Source organism: Mustela lutreola, chromosome 18 (genome assembly GCF_030435805.1).
Source record: "Mustela lutreola isolate mMusLut2 chromosome 18, mMusLut2.pri, whole genome shotgun sequence".
NCBI classification, from domain to species: Eukaryota; Metazoa; Chordata; class Mammalia; order Carnivora; family Mustelidae; genus Mustela; species Mustela lutreola.
Window position 1 is genome coordinate 33,891,895 of NC_081307.1, and position 15,331 is coordinate 33,907,225.

At 40.5% G+C, this 15,331-nt stretch overlaps 1 long non-coding RNA gene across 3 annotated transcripts in view; it reads right to left on the bottom strand.

Annotated features, from left to right (window-relative positions):
• The window catches only part of LOC131820508 (uncharacterized), a 163,639-nt gene that overhangs the window by 9,744 nt on the left and 138,564 nt on the right, over positions 1-15,331 (bottom strand). For all 3 annotated transcript variants that reach the window (XR_009349668.1, XR_009349666.1, XR_009349667.1), the window contains 3 exons: positions 14,381-14,598; positions 12,615-12,776; positions 4,476-4,542 (listed from right to left, as the gene is read on the bottom strand). This is a non-coding gene — a long non-coding RNA (uncharacterized LOC131820508). The remainder of the gene's footprint in view (positions 1-4,475; positions 4,543-12,614; positions 12,777-14,380; positions 14,599-15,331) is intronic.

A 15,331-nucleotide genomic window follows, 5' to 3' on the forward strand; every position in this document is an offset into this window, starting at 1 on the left:
TATGTTCTACATTCGTGGAAAGTGACTATCATTTCAGAACTCAAATATATATATATTTTTTTAATTTTTTTTTTTTTTAAGATTTTATTTGACAGGCAGAGATCACAAGAAGGCAGAGAGGCAGGTGGAGAGATGAGAAAGCAGGCTCCCTGCTGTGGGGATCGATCCCAGGACCCTGGGATCATGACCTGAGCCGAAGGCAGAGGCTTTAACCCACTGAGCCACCCAGGTGCCCCTCAAATATATAAATATATTTATATATTAAGCATATAAATATATTTAAATATTTAAGTATATTTCTGGAAGACTGAAGTTGAAAACTCCACATTAAAAGAAAGGTTTTAAAAAAATAAAACCAAACTAAATACGGTGAACTGCATGTTGTGACTTTTTTCCACCACATTACATGCTGGTTTAAAGGATAAGTAACTGTGACCTATCAAGAGAAGAAACTGACCAGGGAACAGTTCATTTTGAAAAGAAAAGTAATTCATGAGGATTTTGACATCCTCATGTAAGCGAAGGATAAACTCTATTTATGAGTAGCAAATAAATGCTTGGTGGTGTGACAAACTAAGAGACACCAGGCTACATACATTGTAGGAAGAGTAAACATGTAAGATACATCAAGTTCGAGTGACTCTGTCTAAGATGAGAAAAGAGCAACCTTTGGAACTTGCTACTAATCTTTAATGCATGCATACATATATGTTGGCTGCATTCAAAATTGGTTTTGAAATTATTAAAAATAGGTCAAAGTCTTCTAACCTGTTGAAAGGTCTCAGATCATATTGAGAACTTGAGTAATGTTCTGGACCTTCTTTCCAGGAAAATAATAATAATAATTATTATACATATATATTTCAATATATATGTATATATATGTTAATAACTATTATTACTTATATATATATATATTTGTATATATGCATATGCCAACTGTTGCAACTATTTTTATTGTTACAAATACTTCACAAACACCTGGACTCTGTAGGCAATTTTTTAATCTTCTTGTAACCCAAAGATCTATGCTAAGAAACTATGATTTAACCATTGAAAAGCTGTAAGAGTTGCTGAAAAAAAAAACATATTTCCTGAAAAATCTAAAACGTTACTTTTAGTCTGCCTTCATACCAAAAATGATCAACTATTCATATTAAAATGTTATATCTTGGAAATTACCCACTAAGCATGTTATGATAACTGTAAACATTTACATAAGAAAAAAAAAAGAAAAACCTTATATAACACTGTATCAACAAGGGCAATTTTCTCAGAATACTAGCACACAACCTGATCAAGATAAGCCAGGCAGATGCTCAGAAAATTGTCTATGCGGAGGTGTGAAACAAAGTGGACAAGCAGAAACTCAGGTCCACTCATTCAGACCCAGGTAATGTGCTATAAGAATCAAGGGCAGCAGGGCACGGGGGTGGCTCAGTGGGTTAAGCGTCTGCCTTCAGCTCAGGTCATGATCTTGGAGTCCCAGGATTGAGCCCCGCATCAGGCTCCCCGCTCAGCAGGGGGTCTGCTTCTCCCTCGGCCCCTCACCCTGCTCACACTCTCTCAAATTAATAAATTTTTTAAAAATATATTTTAAAAAAAGAAGAAGAAGCAGGGCAGCAAAAAGACTCTGGGGCCCAGGGGACTCGTTAGGGTGCAGGAGCCTCACAGAAAGAAGCAGGAGAAGCTGAAGAACAAGATTTCCTTTTTCAAAATTCTCTCCATGCTCCCAGTCTGTGACGGAGCTAGTGAACCACACAGCGTGCACAAGAATGGTGACCATGCAAAACCGTGCAGATCCAGAATCTCTAATAAAGGCTAGCTTAACTTACAAAACCTTTATCCTGAATAAATCATCTCGGTATTGCAAATTCGCAGGAAAGTAGCTTCACTCTTCCTGTTAGGAAATGACTGGGGAACAGTTCAAGTAATCAGAATGTGGCCGACGGACCAAACAAAAGCGGAAAATCCGTTCAAGGAAGCACCCAAGTCCAGCATGCTTCAGTAATCTCTCCTTCTCATTTCCATTTCCCATTTTGATAAAAAAAAAGATTCACTGCAAATAGGGCTCCTTGTGAGCTGGATATGTTTTCATTCATATAAGCTTCTCCCTGACTCCAAGCTTTCACCCTCTTTTATTTAAGTAAGCTCCATGCCCAGTGTGGGGCCTGAACTCACAACCCTGAGATCAAGAGCCATACAGTCTATGAACTGAGCCAGCCAGACACCCCTCCCTAACTCTAATCCTGACACTAGATGGGAGGTGATAGAGACAGAGCAAAATCCCTCCAAATAAGGAGGTAACAATATAAAGGCTGGACTAATCTGCAAAGAAATAATTATAATATGATGCAATGACGACGTAAGGTAAAGAGCTCGATTAAGGGGGGGGGGGGGCACATGGTGGGATGGAACTCTAGGCCAAGCGGGATTTCTACACTTTGAAACTATGAGCCTATAGGCAGAGGGGGAGGACACAGAAGGAAGAGGAGAAATATGGAAAAATACAGAAGCCATTAAACCCAGGAGGCATCTGAAGTCATTAAGACAGATGGAAAAGTAAGACCACAGTAAAGGCAACAGGAAGGTCAAGATGGCCTTGACAATTCACTCTCTTCACAATTCAGAGCAAAATTGGGGGTATCATGAGATCATCTAACAGAAGGCTTGCTACACGATTAATACACCAAAAAGAATCCTGGAAGTCAGAATGGATGGGTGTTCCTCTGAGACAGAAAAATGTGGGAAAGGCATTTTAAGGCATCCAAGAGGGAGGTAGCATTAGATAGTCTTGGTCATTGTATTAAAATAGAAGAGAAAGTCGTATAATGAAAGAAAAGCCAGAGCTTTTTGAGAATGAAGTAGCTTAGGGGAGCTAATGTTCAGAATTCAAAAGCCAAAAAGAAGTAAAGAGATTGGTAGAGCTGCACGAAGGAACCAGTTAGTCTTAAACAACATGAATTTGAGTTGAGCTCCATCAGTCGGAACACAAAACTTGCCACAGTACTTGTCAAAAGGGAAGAGGAAACAGTGGAATGAAATATCAGAGTTATTTTGTGAAGAGAATTTTTTTTGAAAGAAATATGTCGATAAGCAACAACAAGTGCAAGGTTAACCAGATCTACCCCATTCACCAACCAAGGACATGATCTTATAACAAAAAGTGGCTTCCAGACCAAAGGGCACTTTAGTTGCTGAGCACTGACAGGAGCTGTGGTCAACAAGTTTGAAGACAGGAAGCAGGTAGAGTGGAAGGGAATTTCATCACCTACAAGAACACTGGACTGGGTGGAAAATGGCTAAATATGCAGGGGGAATAGACTGGGATATTTTGAGAATCTCATTAAAAAAATTTACCCCGTCCTTATAGTGCATTGGGAAAGTGCCAAGAAGTGAAATTATGGAAAGAGAATGCCCTAGACTTTAAACCCTGTTAAGAAGAATAATCCTTGGGGCACCTGGGTGGCTCAATCAGTTAAGCATCTGCCTTTGGCTCCGGTCATGATCCCAGGGTCCAGGGATCAAGCCCTGCATGGATCGGCCCACATTAGGCTCCCTACTCAGCAGGGAGTCTCTCTCCTCTCCCTCTTCCTGTGTGCTCACTCTCTCTCTCTCTCTCTCTCTCTCTCTCTCTCTGATAAATAAATGAATAAATCATAAAAAAAAAAGTATGGCCCTTGAACAAAAGCAGTGGGAGGACCCTTAGTGGGAGCCTCTGACATGGGGTTCTCCAAGGACAGCAGCCTAGGTTGGGTTGGGGATAAACCAATTAACGTTGAACCCTACATGGTCTGGGGTTGTACCAGGTAGGTGAGGGTTAGCACACAGGGAAGAGAATGGCGGCAATGATAAGCCTTAGAATCTTAAGTTCATACAACAGAAAGTAACAGTAGAAGGGGCCACTAAATGGTATAAATATGGAGGCAACCACTGACTGAAATGTCAAAATCAGTTCAAAAAAGGAGTATACTAAGAACAGCAGAATAAACACTAGAAGCCTATGATTAGACTTTCCTTTCAACTTTACGTTAGTAATACTCTTTGTTCATCAACCTCTCTTCACTCAAAACAGTACTGTCCATCCTACCACACGGGTAGTACACACTTAAAATATGCCAATGACATTACACATTAACGCTCTTTTCTTTTCCAGCAAAGCTCACAAGACGTAAAAATTTCTGCTCTTGGTCCTATCTTCATATCTTCAGGACTCGTGAAAATGCATGCACTCATAAAGTAGCTTTAAAACAAGAGTTTTATCACTCAACAAGATCTAAATCTTCACAGTCTATTCTGTACATGGAGAAAGGGCTTCTGTGTATAGTGAAATATACAAGTGTGGGCAATTAATTCCATGTTCCTCAAAAGAATGGTGGAAACTGATCTCTCTAGGGTTTTTTTTTTTTTTTTCATTTTACTAATGATCCATTATTTTATTCATGACATATGAAAACTTAACAACTAAGAGATACCTAAAATTCAGTGAGTTTCAGTGAGGAAGTGACTTCATTTTTCCTCAGGTTCTGCTCGAGAAGGCACCTGTGGGAGAAAACGTAAATGACTTAGTAGCTTCTTCAGTGGACTCTGGAGTGTCTCATATAAAATGTCATTTTAATTACTTATTCAGGAAGAAGAAATTCCATCATGTACTTGAATTTTTTTTATTACTTTCAATTCACTTGTAGAAAGAATGAAACTCCCAAGAGTGACACAGAACAGAAATTTACAGAGATAATCTATAGAAATAAGAAAATCACAGGCAACATAATGTCAATAAAAACGTATCTTTCAATAATCACTCTCAATATGAACGGCCTAAATGCTCCCATAAAACAGCACAGGGATGCAGAATGGATAAAACGACAGGACCTGTCCAAATGCTATCTACAAAAGACCCATTTGGAACCTAAGGATACATCAAGACTGACAGTGAAGGGATGGAGAAGCATCTTTCATGCCAGCGGGCCTCAAAAGAAATCTGGGGTAGAGATTCTCCTATCAGATAAATTAGATCTTAAACTAAAGACTGTAGTCAGAGATACAGACACTACATCATTCTTAAAGGGCCTATCCACCAAGAAGATCTAACAATTGTAAATATTTATGCCCCCAATAGGGGAGCAGCCAACTACATAAGAGAACTTATGTTAATCAAGATAAAGAGTCATACTGATATGAATACATTAATAGCAAGGGATCTTACCACTCGACTCTCAGTTACAGACAGAACATCCAAGTAGAAAATCAATAAAGAAACAAGAGCACTGAATGACACATTGGACCAGATGGACCTCATAGATGTATACAGAACATTCCACCCTGAAACAACAGAATACTCATTCTTCTCCAGCACACATGGAACTTTCTCCAGAATAGACCACATACTGGGTCACAAATTAGGGCTCAACTGATACCAAAAGACAGATAATTCCCTGCATATTCTCAGACCACAATGCTTTGAAACTGGAACTCAACCACAAGAAAAAATGTGGAAGGAATTCTAATACCTAGAAGCTAAAGACCACCTTGCTTAAGAATGCTTGGATCAACCAGGAAATCAAAGAAGAACTTAAACAATTCATGGAAGCCAATGAGAATGCAGACACATTGGTCCAAAACCTATGGGATATGGCAAAGATGGTGCTATGGGGGAAATACATAGTCATCCAAGCCTTCCTCAAAAAAACTGAAAAATCCAGAATACACCAGCTCTCTTTACACCTTAAAGAACTGGAGAATCAACAACAAATTAAGCCACCACACACATAAGAAGGGAAATAATCAACATTAGAATAGAGATCAATGAGATAGAAACTAGGGATACAGTAGAACACATCAAAAAACTAGAAGCCGATTTTTTGAAAGAATCAGTAAGATTGATAAACCATTGGCCAAACTAATCCAAAACAAAAGAGAAAGGACCCAACTTAATAAAATTATGAATGAAAAGGGAAAGATCACAACTAACACCAAGGAAAGAGAAACAGTTATATGCCAATAAGTTAAGCAACCTAGATGAAACGAATGCACTCTTGGAAACCTATAAACTTCCAAAACTGAATCAGAAGAAATTGACAAACTGAACAGACCAATATCTATTAACAAGATTGAAGCAGTGATCAAAAACCTCCCAAAAATCAAGAGCCCAGGATCTGACGGATTCCCTGGAAAATTCTAACAAACATTCGAAGAAGAAATAATACCTATTCTCCTGAAGTGGTTTCAGAAGATAGAAATGAAGGAAAATTTCCAGACTCTTTTTATGAAGCCAGCATAACTCTGATGCCCAAACCAGGCAAAGACCTCACCAAAAAGGAGAATTTCAGACTGATATCCCTGATAAATATGGATGCCAAGATTCTCAACAAGATCCTAGCAAATAGGATCCAACAGTACATTAAAAAAATTATCCCCCATCCCATGGGATTTATCCAGGGGATGCGAGGATGGTTCAACATTCACAAATCAGTCAGTGTGATAGAACACATCGTGATAGAAGAGAGAAGAACCACATGGTCCTCTCAACTGATGCAGAAAAAGCATTTGACCAGATACGGCATCTGTTCCTGATTAAAATGCTTCAAAGTATACGGATAGAGGAACCGTTCCTCAGCTTCATAAAATCTGTCTATGAAAAACCCACAGCAAGTATCATCCTCAATGGGGAAAAGCTGACAGCCTTCCCTTTGAGATCAGGAGCATGACAAGGATGTCCACTCTTGTCACTGCTGTTCAACATTGTACTAGAAGTCCTAGCATCAGAAATCAGACAACAAAGAGAAATAAAACATATTCAAATTGGCAAAGAAGAAGTCAAACTCTCTCTCTTCACAGATGACATGGTACTTTATATGGAAAACCCAAAAGACTCCACCCCCAAACTACTAGAACTCATACAGCAATTCAGTAATGTGGCAGGATACAAAATCAAGGCACAGAAATCAGTTGCTTTCTTATACACTAGCAATGAAAATACAGAAAGGGAAATTAGAGAATCGATTCCATTTACTATAGCACCAAGAACCATAAGATACCTGGGAATAAAGCTAACCAAAGAGGTAAAGGATCTGTACTCGAGAACTACAGAAGACTCATGACAGAAATTGAAGAAGACACAAAAAGATGGAAGACCATTCCATGCTCATGGATTGGAAGAATAAACATTGTTAAAATGTCTGGGTTTATATAGCGCATTTTGCTTTAGGAATAGGAAGTGCTTTGAAAGCATTACTGTAGGTTTTCCAATAGTGTGAGATGAGATGCCTATTTTTATTCTCACACACAGGGTAGAAGAGTGACTTGGACAAAGTTAGCCAAGTTACTGAAAGAATTCAGAATTAAACTCAGGACTCTGAATTCTAAAACAATGCAGCATCCACAAGAATATATACTCCAAGACAGAGTCTTATTCACAGGGAAGTAGCACAAAATTTTTGTCATTAAAATATGCGTTATCAGATGGATCTTAAATAGCTTCTGAAAATCAGAATTAAAGATAGAACAGACTAATAATGAAATTCTTCAAGGCATGTAAAAGAGGCCATCAATGACTCAACCAGTTTAATAAAATACGTAATGACGAACAAATGCAAATTAACCATTTTAAATTTTTCTCAGGAATTAAAAAGCTTAATGATTTAGGAATTATGAAAACACCATTCTCATATATAAGAAGACTCTGCTGTTTGTTCTTTTTTTGTTATTATTTTGAAACTGAAATTGAGATTACTTTGCAAATTGGGTGACAGAAAATTTAATAAATAAATAGAGAGACACGTATGAATAACGACAAGTTATTCTAACCATAGGACAGCGTTCTGGGCTCAACATTCTCTCCGGTCTCCATTGGAGTCTTGACACTATGGCAAATACAACTTCTGGAAACATTCAGCAATGGTGTCCTTGCGGCTTTATTTTACTGTTATTGAGTTACATCCTGGTCCTTCCTTTACAATTTTGGAAATATTTTTATCACAATAGTCTGTAAGCTCCACAGACATTTATTAAAAGCCTACTCTGTGTCAGGTTCTGGGGATATGGAAACAAATGAGAAAGAGCTTCTTCCCATGGTCACAACCAAGGAAAGAGGAGAGTGGTTATATAAACAAGTAAGCATTACTGCACGTAAGAGAAGTGACAGCAGAAATATTTATGGAGCACATAGAAGTCAGCAGAAGGACAGATGGGGGCAGCCGAGGGAGTGTTGGCCCTGCTGTGGTTGCCTGGGTAGGCTGGTGGGGAATGAGCAGAGAACTATGGCTGGAATTCTGGGCAACGGAGGTCTTGTTGGTCTCATCACCACCTGTCCTTTCTAAGGCTGGAAACTACATTTCCCAGAAACCATTTGGTCTGAACCATGTCAGAATTTGCCCCTACGAGGAACCTGTGGAAGATTTGGAAGGAGGGAGGAAAACTGAAACCATTAACCTTGACATTTCACAGTAGCCCGCACTAACAGGATTCTGGACCCCGTCACAAACTTCCACTTTGTGGCCCCCCAGAATTAGTCGTTTCCTCCAGGCTGGTTTACTATTTCTCTAATAGTCCAGCCTCAGTCTCTGGGGGCTGTGGTCTCCCATATCCTACCATATCCAGATGAATTCTAATTCCCATATTAGAGGCTATAAAGATTCCTACATTAAATCACTCCTTTTCCTAATACTCGTAGACGAAGATTATAGACAATCGTTTCCTGACTCAACCCGGATAAGGCAGACAATTTCAGAGAGAAGATGAAATGTGGACAGGGTTTTGAAGGCTAAGGAAGAATTGATCGGGCAAGCAAGCTATAGAAATCATCCCTATAGAAGGAAAGAGCCTGGGCACTAGATATAAATTAATCATTCTGAGTCCATGAGGGAACACAAAGAGTCACATCTAAATACTCCCAGAACTGTCCTTTCTGGCCACTGGGATGGACAATGCAATATCCCTGCTTAGTCTTAGCTCCTTACCCAAAGTCTAAGGTGTGGCTCAGCCTTAGGATTGAAGGTGGAAAGGCTTCAATCAGCTCTCACCCACGTCACCACATATACACAATAAATTCGTCTGAGAATAAATCCAAGAAGGCAAGTAGAACCAGACAGGGAAAGAGAAGCTGAGCTCTGGGGGTATATACTAAAACCCAAGACCTAGCCAGAACTGAAATTGGTTCATCTCCTGGATTTCTCAATTGTGTAAGGAAAAAAAAATAGAAAAAGAAAAAGAAAATATTTTCCCTATAAAAACACTTTGACTAATGTTTATATTCACTTGAAAACAAGGTTCTTCATTAATAATACAGTGTTGGAGAAAGGTAAGCATTTGAATGACTTTGAAAACACTTCTTGGTTTTCACACCAATTCTGCAGTTCCTACAGACCGCACGGGAATGAAGTCTTAAGAGTGTAATTCATTTTTTCAATCAGTATTTACAGTGTCAAACAGTGCCTGGCACCAGACTGGTATTGGGCATTCAAAAAAACCGGCAAAGATGCTTGCCCTCAAGGAGCTTAAGTTCTACTGGGTAGAGTTATAAAATAATTGGAAAAATTTCATAAAGAAGTAAATTCTGGAGCATACCATCCGGATGTAAGAGACTGGTCCTTCCTCGCCACAGATGACTAGAGCAAGAAAGGCTCACTAGTTGGTGATATCTGAGTAAGGGCTGCTTGCCACCAGGTCCCTTTGACCCTGGGACGCCCCCAGGTCCTATCTCTGGCCTCTCCCTAGTTCCCACCCTCTTTAACCAACACATTGTAATTCCTGTATGATAAGTTGATAAAGGGTCCTTACAACAGGCTGGCATACATTTACAGAAAAAAATATATCCTTTCTGGAGCCATCAACAGGGGCTGGTTAGGGCTCAACTCCCATCAGGTGTTGACTAGCATGAAATGTAGTCACTCCTTTTTTTTTTTTAAGATTTATTTATTTATTTGACAGAGAGAGAGAGAGAGAGAGGGATCACAAGCAGATAGCGGGGTGGGCAGGGAAGCAGACTCCCCGCTGAGCAGAGAGACTGATGCGGGGCTCGATGTGGCGCTTGATCCCTGGATCCTGAGATCATGACCTGAACCGAAGGCAGAGGCTTAACCCTCTGAGCCACCCAGGCACCTCGTGTAGTCACTCCTTGATCAATCCATAAATTCTAACCCTTCCGTCATCCTGCCATTTTTTCTAAGATCCTGTCACCACCAACCTCTACCTGGTGACTCCTACCCTCTTCCGGGAGTCATCAGCAGCATGCACAGTATTAAGAAAACTTTATCCCTTATACTTGGGGTTGGTAATGCCATTACATCAGGTACCGGTAACTTCCTCGATGGGCAGATCACAGTGAGTTTTAGGGCTTCTGTACGTCTCTCCGGGGTTGACTGAAACACTGATTTATTACTTCACTTCTGTGCTCATACTCCTCTCTCTGTCCTTCATCCTCCACCCACACCTTTAATGACGTGACTCATACTTCACCAAGAAAAATGGAGCAATTTCAAGGTAATATTTAACAGACTCTCACCACCGCATCTATTACCTACCCACATCTGTTCCTTTGTACTCTGTTCTCCCAAACTGTTAACGTAGATGAACTTTCTGTGCTCCTATCCAAAACCAATTCTTACACTTTACCCAGGATCACATCTCCTCATGAGTGCTCAAGGACATTGCTAAACCAATTTTTTCCTTGTTTTCCTACATCATTATTTTTTATTTCTAAATGGCTTATACTGATGACACACAAACATGTGGTAATTTCTTTCATGTAAAGAAGAAAATCTCATTTTCTAGTGTATCTGTGAAGGAGCCTGATAAGGAGTAGCCAGTAAAGCAGGAGGGAAACACAGTACATGGGGATTTTGTAGCCCATGTGAGAAAAAAACAACAAACAACAAACAAACACAAAAACCCCAAAAACAAAAAACAACAACCAAAAAACAGTGTTTTAAGGAAAAGGAAGTAATCACATGCCCCGGCTTGTAAATCAGACAAGGTGATGACACTTTTGTACCAACAAGGATGATACCAGCACAGAAGTCACTAAAGAGTCATCAGAGCAGCTCTGAGGGGAAGGTGAGGGTGACACTTGGACAGCCCGGCTCACCGAGGCTGGGAGAAGGAGATGGGACCTAACGCTTCAGCTCTTTCAAGGAACAAAATGGTGTGATATTGACAGGGGGAGTGAAAATAGTGGTTGTACGTAGTATCACAAAAATTCCTTCTGTGGTAACAGGAAAAAACAGTGGGTCTTAAGTGCACGCAAGGAGACAGAAAGGGAGCGGTGAGAGCCTGTAGAAGGACTTCTCTGCTTCAGAAAGTAAGAGCTCAGGGTGAGGATGAGGAAGGAGATGTTGAGAGAAATAGAAGATATGGGGGCACCTGTTTGGCTCAGTGGGTGGAGCGTGTAGCTCTTGACCTCAGGTTGTGAGTTTGAGCCCCATGTTGGGTGTGTAGAGATGACTTAAAAATCAAATCTTAAAAACAAACAAACAAACAAACAAACAAAAAAAACAGAAGATAAGAAATGGCCTGAGGAAACAGATTCTGAACTTACTGTAGGATGCCAGCAGCCCCCCTGAGGTTCTTGTCCATGAACTCAAAATGAGACCAATCAGCAGGGTTGTGTGTTTTCTTTTACCCCCATTAGAATACAGGCATGGAATTCGGTGGAAAGTTGAAATAAATCAAGACTGTTGGTTTTCTGAGCCAGTACACGCAAGAAAGGTGACAAGAAAAATTGAGATTGTGTGTAAAGGACTTCTAACGGTGACTGACCATGACATTCATGCGGGGTAAGGAGCGAGGACAGGAAGCAGGGGAGGGATGATTCAATGACCACAGCTCCAGCAGACTGGTGATGCTGGTGGCACTCACAGATCTCTGCGGTAAGAGTGAGTGGTCCCTCTAGGAAGGGCGGTAAGGAGAACAGGACCCATGAGATTTAGATTTTAGAGAGGTTCTAATTATTGACAAAATCTAGCACCATTTATGGAAGTAGATGCCTGAGATGAATGAAAGGCAAACATGGTCATTCAAGTGATGTGATAAGGTCTTGATCCTTAAAATTGTTGAGTAGCTTTTTGTTATCTGCAATATGGAAGTCACAGCTCTGTAGCCTATGGCACAGGCGCTTTACCGTTTAACTCTCTAGCTGTCCTGGTCTACTCTAAGCCCGCACCACTCTCTCTAGGGCACCTACACTTCAGCACTGCAGACCCCCTCAGTTTCTCTGAATATCACTTTCACTTCTCCTGTAGTACATCTTTATAAATACATTGTTCCGTCTGCCTGTAAAGGTTTTTTCCTTTTATATACATAATCATTTATACACATTATATACATAAATCATTTATGATTTCTTTCCTGATGATTACACACACACACAGTGTTTATTCTCTTTTCAAAATATGAGTTCCTTGAGAAAAGAGCCAAATTACGCATTTGGACATTTCGACCTCGTAGTGTCCAACATATAAAATTAAAATATCTGAGATGAATAAATGGAAAGACAAATATAAATAGCTTTTCTTCTTGGTAAAGTGTCCATATCCCATTTCCTAACTCATTTTACACTTTCATTTATACACATTTCCTTATGCAATCAAAGGCTACTACGTTGATTCAAAGACACGTACCGGGGCGCCTGGGTGGCTCAGTGGGTTAAAGCCTCTGCCGTCAGCTCGGGTCATGATCTCAGGATCCTGGGATCGAGCCCCACATCAGGCTCTCTGCTCAGCAGGGAGCCTGCTTCCTCCTCTCTCTCTCTGCCGGTCTCTCTTCCTACTTGTGATCTCTGTCTGTCAAATAAATGAATAAAATCTTTAAAAAAAAAAAAAACAAAGATACGTACCAATGTGAATATAGAGAGGAAAAATAATGTCAGCTTCTCTTCTTCATATTTCTCCATGACCCAGATAACCCCAGATCGCCCAAACCCAGAAGGTCTCAAATTCCTAGAGCGCCCCTTCTCCATGAGCTAAGCCACACATTTAAAGATAATCCTTACAACAGATTTGGAAAAACCTTGCTTTAGAGAAGTCTGTACACAAGATATTATGCTTTGTTATAATACAGAGGGTCATGCTGAATAATGTTGTTAGCTTTTTCAAATAGAAAAATAATACTGTTAACTGAATACTGTAACTTAATTTAAAAAGACCCGGGAATGCAGGAAGATATTTAATAACTTCTGAACTCGGCAACTAATGCACATTTTGATTTAGTGCAAAGGAGTGAGTGTGGCTTGTGAAGAACAGCCATTCCGCCCACCAGCCTTAGAAGGAAAAACAACTAAGACAGGATGTGAATCGGAGTGCCCTGCTGGGTCATGTAACAGAAGTCTCCCCAAGCCACCTGAGGGTCTCCAAGGAAGGAAATGCAGTTCAGCCCCTCCCTCTGACTGAAAGCATACAGAAGGTACTTAGCATGACACATGCCGTGCCAGTCCTTTCCACAAGCTACTGTTCGCAGTGGCATGGCCTTGACCATGACATTGACAAACTGCCCAGAGCCTTTTCAAAGAATAGCAGCTACTGCTTCTCCATCTACTGATTCTGGGGAAACATTATTTGACATTTGGTCTTTGTGGAACCTGGAAACCAGGAAAGGGCCACCAGATGCCTCTTATTAAAGAGTCCCAGGAGATGGTAGCCAACGATCCAGCAAAATCTCACTCACCTGGTCTGTAAGGACCCCTGAAATCCCTCTACGAAGCACATAACTGTCATTCCTCGAATTCTCACCGCTCAGGAGGAGGAACCCAGCATGAACTCACGAAAAGTCTCCCAACACCAAACTTTTAGAAATGCACAAAAATAGTGTCGTGTGTGTGTGTGTGTATGAGAAAATCCTCAGAGAACAACGTGTGGTGAAGCCCACGATCTGAGGCTGTGACTATCAGGGAAATTCTGCTGCTCTCAGTAAGCTGGAGCTTGAGTAAAAACCACCCACAAGGACAGGCCAGGAGGCCTTCAGGAATTGTTACTAAGAACCCCACATATACTTTAGGTGGAGACTCAGTAAAAGTATGAAATAGGAGGGAAAACTGTTCACACTGACAGAAGAGGACCTAAAATAGTTTTCGCCTGGTTTAGCCTGGGCTCTGGTCAGGAAAATTAAAAATCTCCTGGAGATTCATAAATACAATAGGCCTGAGGCCTAAATTTCAAGTCTAATCTAGGAATCCCAACTTCAAGAAGTCCACATTAAATGCAGTCTGAACTTCTGAGAAATCTGCAGCCCCAGAGAAGCCCAGACCAAAATAAATAAATAAGTAAATAGATAAATAAAATGCTTTTCTTCAGAGGCATGCCCTCTCCATAGCACCAAAGTTTCACTGCAAATAAACTTGCACTAAAGATTTTCTTGCAAATCTTATGAAACATACTGGAAAACAACCCACCTCAGTACGAAGCAGTTTACACAGCAGGTAGCAGGAAGAAAGACTCATGAACTGGGCTCTCTGGGTGGCTCAGCAGGTTGAGCGCCTGGCTCTTGGTTTCGGCACCGGTCATGATTGCGGGGTTACGGGATTGAGCCCCACGTCAGGCTCTGTCTGGGCTCAGCAGTGGAGTCTGCTTGTCCTTCTCGCTGATCCTTCCCCCACTAATGTCACTCGCTCTACCACATAAATAAATAAATAAATAGATTTATTTTAAAAAGCGAATACTCAAGGAACTACGAGCCAATATAATGAGTTCGGACAACTAAGACATAAAAGAATTCACAAAAAAATAAAAAACAACAGAAAAATCCCAGATCAATAGACTATTTAAAAAAAAGGCCTATTTAAAGAAAACAGAAGCTTAAATATTAAAAAATATAAAAATCGTAGTAAAAAATTAATTGAACGGGCTAAGCAGTCAATTAGAGCTGAAAAGAAGAGAAAACCAGTGAATCTGAATATTAATCTGAGAAAATGACTCTGAATTGAGCAGAAAATGAAAACAGACAAGAAAAAATATGAGAGTTTAATAGATACAGAAATTAAAATAAGAAAATGTAATGAATGGCTAATAAAAAGCTTTCCAACTGAGAGAGGACGGTTCCAGTCCAACGGGGACACAGGAGGCTCCCGAACCCACCTCCTCCCAGAGACACGCTGAATCTACGGCCACACACAGAACAATTCCCTGTGAAAGAAATGCAGACACCAGCTGAGCAACGCCTACACGCTGAGTGAACAAGAGAAAGCCCACACTGCGTAGGAACAGGAGATACTCTCTCGCCTTAAACCTCACACCCAGCCCAGTGACATACAATCAGGAAGGAACTTAAATCCCAGCTTCACCCCGAGGAGAGAAGAAGGGTCTGGATCCCAACTTCTAAGACTTTCACCTGAGGAATGGGCCCA